The 14,502-nt window shown below is 40.6% G+C and overlaps 1 long non-coding RNA gene across 1 annotated transcript; it reads left to right on the top strand.

The window, feature by feature from the left end:
* Positions 1-205: 205 nt before the first annotated feature.
* On the top strand, positions 206-2,572 carry LOC147754003 (uncharacterized). Its single transcript, XR_015310366.1, has 3 exons — positions 206-441; positions 791-1,039; positions 2,127-2,572. It is a non-coding gene; the product is annotated as an uncharacterized LOC147754003 (long non-coding RNA).
* Positions 2,573-14,502: the final 11,930 nt, after the last annotated feature.

The following is a 14,502-nucleotide window of genomic DNA, read 5'->3' on the forward strand; positions in this document are numbered from 1 at the left end:
AAAAAAAGCTCTAAACTATATAGTTTGATTATGAGATCTTTACTTCATCGTTACACAGTTTGCTTACAAATTACTAAAAACCTAAAAGTAATTGGCTCTTCAAATGAGCAGCAACTGAAGATGCATCGCAAATCGAATGAACAAAAGCCAAGTATTTAATCAATAACTTTCAAATTTTCAAATTTTTTTTTTTTTTTTTTTTTTTTTTTTTCACAAGCTATAGGCCTTCAAATTGGACCACGATGCCCGTCTTTACACAAAACTCAAGAATCAAATCTCCAACGGAAGAAACACCTCATTCGTTGATATCCACAAGGATCTCAGGCAATGTCGTCCTTTTGTGGTTATTACTCTGTCCAAACCCGCTGTCGATACCAAGTAAACTATGCTATGAATCTCGAAGAAGCAGCTTCCATTTCTACGCGTTCTCAAAGAAGCCTCGTACGGACAGATTCTGTTTTTCAGCATGCTAACTTTCTATAGTCCATTGCCTGTTTCTCTATTTTCACCTATATTAACTGCTTTCAACGTGCCGTGCTTGTATTACTCAATTTCAAACTTAATTGAAGAGGACCCATTGCGGTGGTGGCAGTCAACGGCCCTGGCTGCAGCAGTGACGCTCGTTGTAGCGCTACTGACGCGCCGTTCGTTGCCGGCTAAAGTTTCAAAAAATCGCACCGAAGAGGTTCGTCGCCAATATCTTTTTCACCTCCCCTGTTTAAGCCCATTTAAGTCCTACATTTAAGCCCAAGACTCCATATCCTTACGCTGTTTTGTTTTCATCATTCAGATTCAGATATATCCAGCATCGGGCTCAGCCTCAGCCTACTGCTAAACAGCCGCCGACCAAAAGTGTGAAAGCTAATTCAGTCATGAGTTCGCTTGGCTTCATGTCGTCGTCTTCATCGGCGTGAACGCCTAGACGATAGAAGCTACACTTACCAGCACTGCTGCCGTCATTATGCCTATGTTGTCCTTTCAACTCGTCTTAGTGGGACTTTGAAGTACAAGAAGAGGATGCGGTCTGAGCTGAAAAAAGGTATCAGCGGAAAAAAACAGAAACAGAGGACGTAAGACGATCGATATGAGGCACACAAAAAACCATCAAGATACGCCCCTCATTGCCATTCACGGCAACGTGTAAAATGTGTCACATCATGCATAGACAATGGGAAAATTGATACTCTATTGCGTCCGTGTCCTATCGTAGAATCAATATATTGTTAACGTGAAGGCCTGCACTTATTTACAGAACCTGTAGAACGTCCTTAGTTTTATAAAGCTGCACGAAATCGTACAATGAATATAAGAGCACTAATATTTTCAAACGCTTCGCGCTTACTATCGAATTACGATAAAAAAATTTGGCATAAAGATACGTGGTCTGATCAAAGTAGACGCACTATATTACTCTACGTTAGTTCTCCTTGGCTGCTCTCTAAGTATTAGTAAAATGTTATTCTTTCACCCACCACTGATAAACGCATCGAGCAAATACACTTAAGACTGTGGCTGTGTACTTTTGCGTATTCGCTACTCTATAATCTACTAAGATTTATGCTACTACAGAGTTACCTTGACTTGTCACTCTTCTCTTGAACATCATCCCGAACATGACCCTTACTCTCATTTTCGCCTTAGCCATCTCTTTCTCTCTGATTTCTCTCTCAGCAGTTTCCCTCTCACGACGCGCGGACTGTGTTTGCAAGCGTTTGGGTCTCTCCCTAGCTCTTGTTTTCTCTTATTCCAGGTATCCTTTGCCTAGAGCTTTTATAAACTTGGCAAAGGCAACAACCAAAAAAGAGAAGCGTGACTGAGTTGACCAACCTACCAGCCAACTACTGGACGAAGAGGGCGCGAAAACCCTAGAAATTCTAGAGTTTTTCGGCTGTTTTCATTAAATCTTCTCGGCGGCTCTCATGCACTCTTTCCCTTCTCCCCCCGACCTCTCATTTTTCGCGCCGCGCTGTTCAAACTCGCAGCGTCAAGCCGCCTTCACTTTCCCTCCGTTTCCTTTTCTGTAAATTGGATAAATGAAGTAGACTATCTGATTTTTTCATAGTCTCTATCTTTTGCCACCTCTTTGTCTTTTTCCTAACTCTCGCTTTTGTTGTCGTTATTTTTAGCAATAAAGACTTGGTGGAAAGTTTCTACAATTTCTAAGAAACGCGGCTGGTGTTCGCCTGCTGCCTCCATCCGCTGCTTCCGAGCTTGATCGAATGGTAACGTGCGCAAAAGAGAAGTAGCAAACGCTGAGTGGCTAGCTGGCAGCTACTGGAAGCCCTACTTCCTGCTCTGTGGCATCTCTTCATATTGGTCTGACGTTTTGCTTGACGAGGATTCAGTTTCGCTTATCCCTGTCGGAACAACCGCTGCAACTGAGAACCGTACAGCCGCGTTTTTGTCCCGGTAGGAAGCTTGCGGAGTTGGTGACGGAGAATTCTGTCAAGAATCTGAAAGTGGTCGTCTTCAAAATTGTTCGTCGGTGTTGCTTGCAGAAAAAGCAGTAACAATAAACGAGCTCAAACGATAGCGGCGTTCAATCTTTTTACATATATATATATATATCATCCAAGAAGTTATTTGTTTTTCTCCTAACTATTACCATTAAAAAGTCTAGAATAGTCAAAGTTATATAACTAAAGCTTTTCTTTTTCTGTTCGGCTCTTTTGGCGAATTATAACTTACCTATACGCTTCTTCTATTTTGTCAAATACACCTATGCTATTCATCTAGAAACATCATCTGACGGAAACACCTCTCAATACACAGATCTGCCCGAAAACAACAGGACTGAAAGCACACAGTAATCGTCAATATCTGCAAATCTTTGTAAATCTAAGGTAAAATGAATATTGCTTTATGACAGATTATTATAACTCTCTGCGTAACCTTTTATCTTAATGTTCATACCCATTATATTTGGCCACATAATTTCAGCAAAAAATTTTCAAAGGTACCGAATCTCTAAAACTTCAAAAATTAAAATATGCCTACCCTTGTAAACTAATATCTACTAGATTATTGAATTTAAATTTCGTATGGTAAAAAGCCGCTGTTATAAATAGATACGAGCGTTTCCGAGAATTTATTTTTTTTGTATTTCCAAAAGGCGTTCAGTTGAGCCTGGAAAGACATATCGCTAAAAATCGAAAAGAAAACAATTTGATCGTTTTTTCGTGTAGCCATTTGGCATGTGCGATCAGCTTATGTTTCTTTTGGAGATTTGAGAATTTCTCCTACTTCCCTATCGATTTGAGACGTATTTATGTATTTAACCGTCACAATAGTGATTCTATCACGCTAATTGATAAGCGTTCACGGCCGGCCAAGGCCACCAAAGAGGTAAATAGGAACAGGAATCGTTTAGTGGTTGATGCGTGACTGTATGTATATATCTAATGCGAGATTGAAACGATTGAAAGTGGATAGAGTAGAAACGTTGGCAGGGAGGCGACAGGTTAAAGTGAAATAACCAAACACAGCTGGAGTGAAATTGAGCGGATACGAAGTGTTGTTCCAGTTGAGTGAAAGCGGACAAGAGATTCTCAACGGTTACGGTCCAGACTACTAAGGCTGTCGAGGCCGACAAGGCGGTTCTACAGTCAGAGAACAGCGAAGGATAGAAAAAAAAACCCGCTGTCCTACAGCAAGTTGAAGATGAACCAGTCCGAGTAGAAATCATTGAAAGGGATTGGAGGGCATGCCTTTCTGGTGCTGGGTTACGCCGAAGTGACGCAAGGATCTCTACACTTCCTTCTAGCCCCTGACACATAAGCACCCCCCGGCAAGGGTTTGGAGAGAGAAGAAACAGTAGAAGAGGAATTGCAGCTACAGCAAAAAAGGAAAACCCAGAAAAAATATGAAGAGAGGATAAAGAGAGCAACAATGACAACGAAGAGGAACGCATCGAAATGTGAAGGGATCAGCAGAGTAAAGTGAGGCGCAAGATGGGGTGGAAGCAGTTAAGGAAAAGCAAAGAACAAGGTTCAGGGTTACAAAGAGGTTGAACATAAAAAGGGGCTAGGAAGAAAAAAATGAGAAAAATGAACAGAGTGAAGTAACTAAAAGACAAGATAAGAAAAAAAGAAGGATCGTTGTTAGGCGGGTAGCAGCGGAAGCTTTGTGGGAATGCGGAAAATTGTGAGAAACTGAAATGGGGCAGAAAAAGACGAAGAAGTTGCGCTGCTATACATAAAATGTATATAGAAAATATTGCGACAGAAACACTCAGAGGATGGCTTGCAAAAGCAGAACACACTGACGCAGCCGCCGCTACAGAAAAACAGCACAACGTAAGGCCAGCAGTTGGAGAGAATCAGGGTATCTGTGCACCTGTGCACGCCCGTACTTTCGCGACTTTTTGCGGTCCGACTTCATTCTTCCGGCAGCGGTACGAAACCATGTGGCTGCGGTCGTAACTCTACCTACCCGTTACCTTCAAAAGCCTCCGACCTGAGTCGAAAGGTCAGTTAGGGAATGGAAGAGGTCTTTGAAAGCGGCCATGTCGTATAGTTGAACGAGAGTCAAGCCGTTCGTTAAATAACACCACAGGCAAGGAACTATGAACTTATATATAAGGAGAGTAGCGTAGAAACCATAGGACTAAAGGAACATCGAGAGCCAAAAAGGCGGCATTCGAATGTAGCCAGGCGCGGGCTCAATTCAGGCTTCTGGTAAATTTAGACCGAGAAAAAGATAAAAGCAGTCTGAATTTCATTTAGAGATGAAAGTGAATGAAAATATCTCGAGAATAACAACAGGTACAACGACAAGTGTAATGGTGATCCGCTTAGCACCGTCGTCGGCGCTCACTTTCATCGTTGGATACACCATACATATGCATATTCGTGTTTGCCATGCAAGCTGAACCCGCCGACACAGACTCATCCACAACAAACACATGTTTTTGTCACTTCAAGTATCCACAATTCTACCTATGTTTCTCACGTCTAGCGTGTAATGGTAGAGCCAAGTACTTCATTACAATGCGGAATGGGTTAACGGAATAGAGTTATGTAGCGACGTCAAGGAATAAGCTGATATTCGTTTTCGGGATGGACTCGTCAGGGCAGTCGGACCTGATGAAAAAAATTCGAAGCTGAAATGAAAAGACGTCGATATTGGCGAAGAAACGTCGTGGTGGAACATCGCGGAAGTCGAAAAGCCCAAAAGGAAAGAACTGTGTTATTGATGGCCCTCCTGTAAAAATATTGACTATGAATAAGTTGCACGAATGCAGAAAATGTAGAAATACTACATAACTACTGCTACTGGATACCACTGCCAAAACGAATTTATAGGAACAATAGGCATGGCTAAAAATGAAAAGTTAACCAAATATAAAACGTGTGTAGACGTTATCGTTGAAAATGTCGTACGATAAGAAACGAGATGCAAATCGAGGTAAAATAAAAATCTGTTTGCGTTCATTCTCAGCCATAGTTGTGTTGAATGTTATCGTAGCCACCGTATCTCAATATGTCTAGATCCATCCATTAATTTATATTGTCTAAGGCTGTTCGCGCCACGGAATGTAGTATGTGATAGAAAATAGTTTTCGACCTTAAAAATATGGCCATTTTCTTGGTTTGGGTTCCGTGTAAAAAAAAAAAAAAGAAATTTATAGAAGACGAAGTTGCTATGCCTAAACACTACGGTTTTATTCACTACTATAGTTATAACGGGTCATCTTGAAGTGCAGCAGGTTTTAGGACCCAAAAAATGAATAGCAGTCTTAGAAGTATTTTTTTTTAAAGATCGAAACATTCTATATATACTATAAATAATGCTCAATAATCTTACGAAAAACAGCAATAGTCGCTAACAAAAGTTGAAAAGCTAAACTGTGTAATTACGGGTTTCATACGTGTAGTATTGAAAAATGCTAGTGTACTATGAGCCCTGTTTTAGTAATAATGGCACTTTCTTTCAAAAATACACGTAGCCAGAGGAATCGATCGGTTGCGCCACAGCTACGCTCTGCAAATGGATAAGATGAATCGGGAAGCAGTTTTTTTACATTTTATGAAGCGAAACAACGAACTGGGTCGGGAATGTACAACTGTTTCAGGCAATCCACTTATCCATGTATTGCAGGCCTCTCTTCAAGAAGATTTACGACTTAGCCGAATTGAGGAAAGCGCCACATCATGTTTGGCGTGACATCCTTGAGGAGCGCCTTTTGAAACTTCGACGCCACCGTTGGCAATTGCTGAAAGTAGCATAATTCGAAAATTGCTTTTCAAGCTATAGGTAAAGAAGGCTTTTGGCTTTGGATAGATAATTATCAGTGATATTAAACACTCCAGTTAGAACCCTGCTTAAACTGGTTACCATTTTGCTTCTGGAGCATTAAGTAGAATATACTAATAGAAAAAAAAAACAATAGGCATACCTTGCAAAGGTTATAGCGTCATAAAAATGCTTCATACACATTCCACAGGCGGAACGCTATTTACTGTCATTCAGACCTTCGAAGGTTTGTATGTCTGTGTTTAACATTTGCCCGCTGCCGGTTTAAAGGTCTATTGCATTTTAGATTCCTTAGATCATATTTTTACATTCTCAAAACTAATATTCGAGTCACGAAACATTCCCAAGATCACTTCAATTTGCATCCGTCCGTTCAGAACTGCTTAGCAAAAGGTCTACTCTGAACCCATTGTTTTGATTCGAAGAGCCGATGCCTCGAGGCGGTCCATGCAAGTTTAACATAGATCTCATGCTCTGTTTTATGTGTTTCCTTTAAGCTTGTTCTGTTCGCTTATATCCGCTGATAGAGGTCGCAAGCGAGTGGATGGGGCAACGGCTGATAGTGTTTCGCAGCATTCAGTCTTTTCTCATAAACTTTCCAACGATGTTGTCACTCTCTGAATCAATGATGGGGTCATTCGCACCAGTCTGCGAACTTTGGTCAGACCATCTCAGAATAATTGTTATCAATACCATCGCATTACGCCTATACCAGCTATCTTTTCAAGAGCCGAGCGTATTTAATTTGTGATCCGAGTTGCAATGTACATATTTTAACTAGTTGAAACAAGGTTCATCTCGTCCCAAAAAAAGAACGATTAGGTAAAATGTTTGGCTGTACTATTTGTTCTATTACAGCTACTTTCAAATCTGGCAATTTTTACCAAAGTCGGTTTTTTGGTAATTCTCTAGAGTTTGCGGAAGCCGCAATGGGTACCACTGTTCAATACAGAGACGACAACCACGCTCACGAGACAGATTCAGCAAATAGTATCATTCATAAAGTTTTGCTTTTACATTTGTGGCCTGCTTTATAAGTGTATGATTAGAACCGATTCACCTGTAAAGCACTTATGGAACTCATCATTCAACTTTTAGCTAACGCTAGGAAAACAACAAATCCTATAACAAATTCAGTAATTAAGAACTAATTCACTGACAAAATATGAGACAGTAGTAAGGGGTTTTCTGATCATATAATCGGTGTAACCGAGTTCGAAAAGTGCGAGCACGCCATCTGCTTCTAGCCTTCAATTTTAATATTCCAAAAAGTTACTTGTCTTTGTGGATGCAGGGCAAATATTTTTCGATTCATCCTTTGTCCTTTAAGAAATACCTTTCTTCTTTTCGAAGAACCATCATTCTAATGTAAACGATTATCACTGTGATGGATCATCCATCGAGATCATAAGCCAACTACCATTTGTAGATAACTACGAAAATAAAAGCGACGCACTCTTGTAAAGTCCAGCTTGCAAATACCTTGTGTCAGCATTAAATGAGATTAAACTCTCGCGTATTTAGCTTAGTCATGCGTACGGGAATATAATGCGAGGATTCAAAATGAAGATTACATAGAAACCTAATTTATGCCTGAAGTTGTTGACTAACAATGACGACCTCATAGGCGAGGCGACGACGAGTTCTGAAATGTATCCCACACTCGATTGTATCACAATTAATGTTTGCTTTATTTATGAAACCGTTACCATTTGCCTTCTCGTTATATTTTTTCAGGTCTTCTGTTTTAGTCCCTTATGAGGAAGTGGCCGGCAATACCATCGTAATTCAAACGTCGGATGGTTCTTTCGCGTTTCGGACACAGCAAAACAAACCTATGCTCCGCTTGGAGTCAGTGTAGCTCAGCAGACTACTGACCGGCGCACAGACTCTGACTGCGCTCCTGTTTTTCTTATGCACTTTGCCCTGTTGTTAAGTCCATATCGGAGCTCAACGGACGTCATTTGGTAATTTTTTGGTCTTGAATTCACTATTCCTCTTCAACAACTTATTCCCTTAACCTTTGCAGCCTTGCTCGTAGCATCATCCTTCGCCTTCTTTAACAGTATGTTCCTCGGCAGTTTGCCTTTGGCGAAAGCATCACGATTTTCAGGAAAACGCGCCGTTAAATTACTCTGCCTGTAGTTTAATTTTTGTATGAGAAGAACGCGATGTCAGGAAATGTACGCATAATACAAGTAAGAGCTAGAACGATCCCGAACATTGAGCTAGCGAACATTAGCATGTACCCGCCATGTTTAGCGAGCGTTCAAAGGAGAACGCTCGCAGTAGTCTTTGAAAGCAGCAAACTCTGATGCGGGTTGCCCTATGTTGGGTTAGGGCATGTGAGATTTGGGCGAAAACGTGAGTTTGAACAAGTTGTTGCTAAACTATCCGTCTGCAGGGCAACTTCCATTCCTTAGCTAAGACTACCGTGTACCGTAAGGAGACAAGATACGTAACGGGGAATTCGACGTTGGAGTGCTTTCTGTCGATGACGGTGGCTTCGAACCCCGAGTGGAATAGGAAAGAGTAGGAGAACTGACAGGTTTATGAGGGAAACATAGACGGAGCAGGTGGCAAGCGAAAAGCGGAGACTCCTTTAGTGTGCGCTGTATCGACACATCCACACGGGGACAGTCGGGACTCACTCGCACTACTAGTGAATCATAAAGCAGAAAGCGTGTCGTCTCGCTGGTCGGCTATTAAATTATTGAAATTGACTTCAAAGTGAGACTTCTCCTCACGTAGTGAATTGAGCCGACTGCGCAGTCGACAGCAGAAGAAGTGGGCAATCATTTTCGAAACATCGCTATAACCAATCAGTAAGTAGTACGTGGACTGAGGTCCCGGCAACCCCGTTCCTACCCCTCCTTTAGTTGAGATTACCGCAGACCCACACGCACACAGATAGAGAAAAATATAGACTTATACAGGGCAGAGATTCCTTGCAATACGACACTCGCAGGATAGATTCCCTCTAAAATGAATCTATCACGTTGAGCTGACAAGAAGCTCGCGTAAACGCTACGTTGAAATCAAGTCACCTTTGCAGAACTCCTGACAGAAAGTAACCACAACCCAACTTTCGAAATTCAGTTTGGCAAATGCTGCTAGCTTATGAGACACTTTTATACGATATCGTTTGCAATTGTAGATAATATTCGATTAGGGATAAGTTTCTTGAGTTGTAATGCAATAAAAACAAAGGGGATTCTACGAAACCCTTCAACACGCTAACTTTCCCATAAATTAATTGTGAACTAAGGATATCGTTTTAATAGATAGAAACACGATGTATCACTGGGCTACTATAAACTATACCTTTCACTATCATGTACTACCTATGAATGCAGACGAAATGCTGATGCGAAGCAATCTATACATTCGTCCATAATTTCAAATTCGATTATTAATATGGAAATACAGTATTTTGCTACGGTCTTAGTCGGTGAAGACGTACGAGAATTTTTTCAAAATCACTGTTAAGGACCATGTCGGTTGCGAGAAAGCAACAAGAACGCTAATATTTCGTTTCGGGCACCTATTATTTAGGCCGAAGGTAACGTAGAAAAAGCGCAACAATTGAATTTGCGTTAGGCACATTCGTCTACGCTTTTCTGTGTCGCAATTAATTGCGCGAATTACTACACGTATATCGTATGGAGACGTCAGGTGGCGCGGAAACGAGGTTGGATAGAGGGCGTGTTCTTCCCATGAGACCAAGACGGGTTGAGAATTCCACGTTGTAACGCTAATACTCCTGGTAGTAATTGTAGCAATGGTAATATATACATACACTTGTACTATGTACTGTACACATCGAATATCGTTTGAATATTACCAGGAGGACACGGCTATTATTGCAGAATTGGCTACGCTTGTCAATAATTAGAGCTAATTGGCAAGCAATTTCGTATGTTGGCCTTATTCAGTGACGTCCTTTAAGATTCGCAACGGGTGCGTGTTCAATGCGTTCTTAGATTAGTAGATACTGTAGTGGGGAACTTTTTCTTCCCCACAAGGAGCCAAGCTGTGCGCGCACATCTCGTCTCGCATAGAGGTCAACTTCGAAAAAAAAAAAAGTTACAATCGTATACTTTTCAGCATCTTAAACTTTTAAGACGCTTATGCACGCGATGCGCATATGTTCACCTAATTTATAAGTCTATTGTCCTTCTGAGCGGCACATAATACAATCAATCGAAATATTATTATCTCTTAATTAAGAATCAATTAATTCTGTTCAAAAACTCAAATCTAATTTACCTAACCTACCGGGAAGTGTTGGAATCAAATTATATCTCTATTTTCTATAGCATGAATTATATCGGTGAATTCGTTTCTGGGCTATTGCTAGCAGCAAGAAACGAAAGTTATCATGAAACTACCAGCAGTAATCCTTTCATGAAATTTCTAGAAACTTAACATAACAGAGACAGCGTTCTTAGGATAACAGTAACGCTTTCATTTAAATGCTATTTCATTACATATAATTATACGCATTATTAACGTATGTTAGCCTCCTCCGATATTTTAGCGCTACTTGCCATCGGGATTACCTGATGACAAAAACGGTACCACAGTATTTTTGACAGCGGTCCGATACTGGAGAATGAGGCTGAGAACAAAGACATGTCGCCAACATCCTGTGAATTTTGCTCTAAACAATAGAATAGTTACTTTTTTTCGAATAGAATAACTTTTTTTCAGATGAAACTAACCTTCAAGCGTTGCCGATATCGTGGCCGCCGTTCCCTTAACCAGCACTTTCAACTGGTGTTTAAAGAACGAAAACTGCTCTAGCAGAGTGGCACTGCAAGTTCGCGCGCACCTATCTCAATTACAGTGTTATTTGGCCACATCAGTAACAATGCCCGGTAGTGTTACCCGGAAAGGGAGACGAGATTATTTCACGCCGACCCACTCTTTTGCCGTCTGTCACTTCGCTTGAAAAGAAGTGTCGAAACAGCTGTGACTGAACCACGCCTCACGTCTCAAATAGTTTGCTTCTCGAAAACCAACGACGTACGCTACTCGCGAAGCCATACGGTTTTTCCTCAGACTTACTCCCTGTACCCTGTAAACATTACGCTGCAAAGAATACAAAATCGGCTACACTTTTATCTTAAATTATATTGTGCATAAAAAGTATAGAGGCTTTCGTCAGCGACTTAGAAGAACGCATTTCTTTCGTAGAATATTAGATTTTTGCTTAAAAATGCCTTAGCTCACATGTTTACTGAATACATTTTACCACAAGAGATGTAACACGATAACAAAGAAATAAAGTCAATATGGTAATTAGCGTACCCGGTGGCGGGGCGCCCTTTGGTCTAGTAGAATTTTTTTTCTATAAAATGAGTTTTATCGCCAAAGGGTTGGAGAAGTTCGACTTGATTTGACTTTCTATGAATTCTCGTGCCTTTAAGGCTTTCTCTTTTTATTCACACGCTTTATATTGTTAACAGCGAAACCAACGTCCTCTAGAATTCACACGAGCCGGTTTAGGCCGCTGGAGAGAAGTCATTGTTTTTATAAGTACCACTATTGCTCTCACGTATCACAGCGTTGCCTACCTTATTTCATATAATACCTACATATATATATAGTAAACTTAAACGGACTTAATATCGAATATGTACAAGGCAAGATAAAGTAACGTTTGCGTACTTGCTCAGCAATGAATTTTCAGGCATAACGGCATAATTCCCAAGATACTACTTCGATTTACAAAACGACCTTTTATACTATATAATTTCATCCGTCCGTTCAAGTTTGTCCCCACTTCTTTTAAGTTATGCTAACGACCAATTTGATCTGCTCAGCCTCGGTATTAAGATAACTTCGAGCTCCTGAACCTAATTTTAAAATGGGTAGTTGAAAGCATATAGGAGAGGATCTTTGAGAGCGACATCACAGCACATTTAGGCACAGATATAATTATGCCTTAGTATTTCAATGGCTTTTAATAATGGAAAATGCTCTCTTCATATGAAAGTAGATTATTTGCACATCAAATTACATTGAGTCCTCCATGGCGTTTGTGGGTCTCGCGAAAAAACAGGACCTATTTCCAAAAAAATTACAACTGTTCCATTATTCCATCGCCTATGGCTTCTGTAGTGTTGAGCAGAACAGCCATAACATGCTTACCCGAGGTGCTTCGAGTACATATATCCTTCTCGAGCTATTAGAAGATAAAGTAGCGAAGGCTATCCTAATACGTATAGACTCTGCGAAAGCCTACTTTATTGACGTTGTCAGGGTCTTTTAAATGTTTCTCCTTAGCTCCGAATGAGAAATCTTAGACTGCCCGTCTCTAAAGCTGTGTTGCTTCTTAAGTAGGTGAACGAAACATCACGGAAGAATGCTGAAGAAATTTGTTGTAATCCCGGGAAGAGGTTTGTAGCCATGGAACTTCTTAACAATGCCGCTATAAAAATGTACCTGTGTTTTTACCCATACCCTTCGGAAAAACGCAGAGTAATTCTTCCAACCATTTACCAGGTATTTCGCCTGTTTTTGAGCGTGCCTTGTATGGTGCCATGTAAAAGCGCAGCAAATTCGTTGCTTTCTTAATATAATCACTTTCAGACACACCCGAATTCGCTGCTGTTTAGAGAATAGTTGATAGTTAACTCAAGAGATATCCAATCCCTCTCATAGCGCTTCACAGCGTCCCGTGACTACTTGGCGTGGGATCAATTGATACAATTTGTGGTACTATTTGCAGACGACAGAACATGACGAAATTGGTCTGCCGGTTTTTCAAACAGGACGGGGAAAAAAATGGCTACCGATCGGAACCTTCGGTGAGGTTATTTCAATGCCCTCTTTATGAGTGTACGGTCTTGCTGCAGTTGGTAATTCCGCTTCGGTGCCTTCATTTTGTGGCTCTCGATAGCTTCTTGTTGCCATCTGAAAACTTCCTTGCAATAGTCTGAGGTGTGCAGTATAACAGGTACCCGTCGAAGCACGATGTATCGCGAAAAATGATGAAAATTCCTGCCACTGAGCAAATCATGGATTTAGTCAGTTGGGTTGCATAGCTTTCAGGATGGGTCTTGGCATTTATCTATCATTATATGAAGGTTTCCCTCATTAAAATTGTTTGAATATGGGTTATCTACATGAGAGAATGTTTATTAATATTTTTATAGAATATACATTACAGGAGAAATCCATTGGTTGTTGCATTAGAACCCTATGAGAAACAAGATATTAGCTACGTTGGCTCACGCTACGCGAAAAATTGAGCGTGTCATTTGACTCTGAGTGGGGGGTACGTCTAGCCTAGCTACACGGCTGTTATGGACGGCGTATCCCGAGCGCGTAGTACCTTGTTCGTGTAACTTTACGTGATTAGAATTATGTCACCATTAACACCGTAGATACAGGACATGCACTTCTCATTGCATGCCAACAATGGGCTTTATTTTTCTTATCAATACCAGATCTAGACATATTAAGAACGTGTGACAGGCTCCTTTGATATACTCCTTCGACACTGTCAGTATATACGTGACCGTTAGTCATAAACTTATACAACTATGTGCGTTTTAGGAATCAGCTCACAAGACGGGTTTCAAAACAGCATGGAGGGCAAATCTATTGCTTTTTATTTTAGAATTGTCGGTAAATACACCTGTAAACCTGATAAAGGACACATGACGATAGCAATAAATACAATTCAGCACTACAATTTTTCAAATACGTCTCGAGCTTTACATCCATTATTTCCAGTATGCACTGCTCTAAACTACAATCCATAATCAGGATAATAATCAAGTATTCATTGTCTCGGCATGTAAAAAATATACAGTATATACTGAAAACGTCTGAGAGGACGTTCGCAGGGATTTCTCACTAAAGCTTTAATGGTATACGGTTGGAAAGCGTGCTAAGTCATCGATCAAAAAGAACCGCCGACAGAAACCCTTATCCATTAGGCGATCCCATGCGCAGAGACTCAACGTGTAGTATATAGTGTGAACCGTATGTCATGCGGCTAGACCACTAGAAGCATCGTTTCACTCTCTTGGCATTATGAATGCGGTTCATTATTTTTTATGGGTAATGCAAACATAGAATACAGTTGACATCCGGTAGCCAGCCACATTGTATTAATTAGCTTATAAAGGAATACGATTAAATATTGCCAAGTTTAAAGATAACAATAATACCTATTTTATATAATAAAAAAAAAAGCAAAAATATTGAATAGACGACAGGATGTATTGAGCC

The sequence above is a fragment of the Varroa jacobsoni genome, unplaced genomic scaffold, assembly GCF_002532875.2.
Source record: "Varroa jacobsoni isolate VJ856 unplaced genomic scaffold, vjacob_1.0 scaffold_26, whole genome shotgun sequence".
In the NCBI taxonomy this organism is placed as follows: domain Eukaryota; kingdom Metazoa; phylum Arthropoda; class Arachnida; order Mesostigmata; family Varroidae; genus Varroa; species Varroa jacobsoni.